This window comes from Octopus bimaculoides, chromosome 9, assembly GCF_001194135.2.
Source record: "Octopus bimaculoides isolate UCB-OBI-ISO-001 chromosome 9, ASM119413v2, whole genome shotgun sequence".
NCBI classification, from domain to species: Eukaryota; Metazoa; Mollusca; class Cephalopoda; order Octopoda; family Octopodidae; genus Octopus; species Octopus bimaculoides.
Window position 1 is genome coordinate 3,429,431 of NC_068989.1, and position 2,854 is coordinate 3,432,284.

Sequence of the window (2,854 nt, forward strand, 5' to 3'; positions counted from 1 at the left end):
TACATATATATATATATATATATATATATATATATATAATAATAATAATAATAATATGAAGTAACAGAGAACTGGTATGAACATGTACCAAGTAAAGTTATGCAGGAAGATGGAAAAGTAATGATACTTTGGGACAATGATTTTCAGACAGATCATGAGATCATGTAATCGAACACTGTTGACAGGATGTTGTCATATTGAATGAGAGAGAGAAATACTGTCAGATCATTGATGCAGCCATACCAAATGACATGAATGTTGTGATTAAAGAGGTTGAAAAACAAAATCACCAAGTACTCCAAATTGAAAGTGGAAACGGCAAGATTGTATGGAATGCGAGAGGACAATGTAAAAGTGATACCAGTGGTAATCGGAGCGTTGGGCTCAATCCCAATGAAACTTCAAGACTTGTGAAATCAAAAATCAAATCAAAGTAAAAGCTAGTACATAGCTGGACTGGAACAGCAAGAATGAAGAAAGAGGAGAGGATTTATACCATGTGAAATATTTTACTGAAAGACTGAGCTACAAATTGATGTAAAAAAACAGATCACTGTCCTCAGAAACATTCTTTATAATCAGACATTCTGTTGGACGATGACGTCTAAGCAAATCCACCAAATATCGTCAAGCTTTTGGTGTAAGATTAGATTTATAGCAATAGAACTTGTTGACTAAATATTATCTGGCCACACCTTGCTCTGTTATTGAGCCATTTTATATGTGTATATGTGTGTGTGTATGCATGCACAGAAACACAAACACCCATACACCAAGGCTTTCTTTTTTTTGTTAGAAAAAATGCTGTATCAAGTTTGTTTTTCTTGTGATAGAAAAAGAGTTTGATGAATGTGCAAATTTTCAGTGATTGTGCAGTAAAGAAGTTTGCGCCCAAACCACATGGTCCTGCATTCAGTCCCACTACCAGGCACCTTGGGCAAGTGTCTTCTATTGTAGCCTCGGGCCAACCAAAGACTTGTGCGAGGATTTGGTAGACGGAAACTGAAAGAAGACCATTGTAGATGTGTCTTTGTTTGTTCCCCCCACCATTGCTTAACAACTGATGTTGGTGTGTTTATGTCCCCATAACTTAACGGTTCAGCAAAATAGACCGATAGAATAAGTACTAGACTTACAAAGAATAAGTCCTGGGGTCACTTTCTTCAACTAAAAGAAAACCTTAAAGGTGGTGCTCCAGCATGACCATATTCAAATGATTGAAGCAAGTAAAAGAATACCTTTTACACTTTTACCCTGAGCATGTAAGCAAAAGCACGGTATTGTAGTCACTTGTCTTTGTCTGTCTGTGTGTTTGCAAAATTACTGGAAAACAGCTGAAAGGATTTTCACCAAATTTGGCAGAAATACTCATTGGGTAAGTGGCTCGAAATGATGAACATTTGGTTTGATTATCTTCAAAACTGGGGGATGGGTGAATCAAAATGTTTTGACTGCAGATTTTTTTGCGAAAGAATTTATGCGCATGCAGGATATGCATCGTTTTGGCATGTTCTTAGCACAAGAATCTATTACTAACACATAAAAACATGTATTATGTTTATTAAATATTACTTATCTCTCACCGGATGGAGTACTTTTTTGTTGATCTTAATATCACGGAACAGCACAGACATACATATATCATTTGAACTGACCCTCGTCTACGTGTGTATAGATCATGGTGTACCTAAGCACATAGACATGTGTGGGTACATACATACATACATACATACATAAATATATAGATATGAGACTGTGTGTGTGCGTGTGTGTAGTGATAGATTCATAGGTTTCGTTCATTTATGAGTTGATTTTTTAAATTCCACCAGGGTATGAAGAATCAATGAGGATAAGTCAGCACAAAGAGCCAGTGAGTTCAAGAGAGTATGAGCTAATAGGTGCAGGTGTGATTGTGTGGTAAGAAGCTTGCTTTCTAACCACATGGTTCTGGGTTCAGTCCCACTGCATGGCACCTTGGGAAAATGTTTTCTACTGCAGCTGAGGGTTGACAAAAGCCTTGTGAGTGGATTTGGTAGATGAAAATTGTAAAAAGCCACTTGTGTGTGTGTATGTCTGCTCCCCACTACTGCTTGACAATTGGTGTTGGTGTGTTTAGATCCCCTGTAACTTAGTGGTTCAGCAAAAGAGACCAAGAGAATAACTACCAGGTTTAAAAAAGAAAGAAAAAATACTGGAGTCAATTCATTTGACTAAAAAGTCTTCAAAGCAGTGTTCCAGCATGGCCACAGCAAAATGACTAAAACAAGTAAAGGATAAGAGATAATGTGTTTTACTCTGAGCTAATTTAGCTGATCGATAAGGCCAATAGTGTGTTGCACTGTATTACATGCAACGCTGAGCTACAAATATAATGAAATGGATTGGAAAACAAAGCTACAATAGTTGATAGTTAAATCTCCAGGAAAAAGAGCCATGGTGTTATTTAATTGACTTGGAATTGAAAAATGCTAAAATACTTGGTAATTTTCTCAAAAGCAATGCTTAATAGGAAGAATGTGAAATAACCAACGAACCAACGCCCATTGAATGCTTTTTTTTTTGTATTTTTAAACTGTAGTTTTGGGTGGAATAAAGGAAAACAATTGCATAATTATTTCTAGTGAGAGACAGCCAATAGAATAGGTTCTAATTTTAGAAGACATTGTTGTACTCTTTTCAGTGGACATGAGAGAAGAAAATGGAGAAAAATGAATGATGTTCTGATGTAAATGCTATAAATATGGTCAAGAATTTCAGAGTGTATATCTTAGACTGATACAGAACTTTCCTGACTAACAGGAGTCAGTGTTGACGATGTTATGAATGGTGGGGATGCTAATTGTCTTGATGTGGG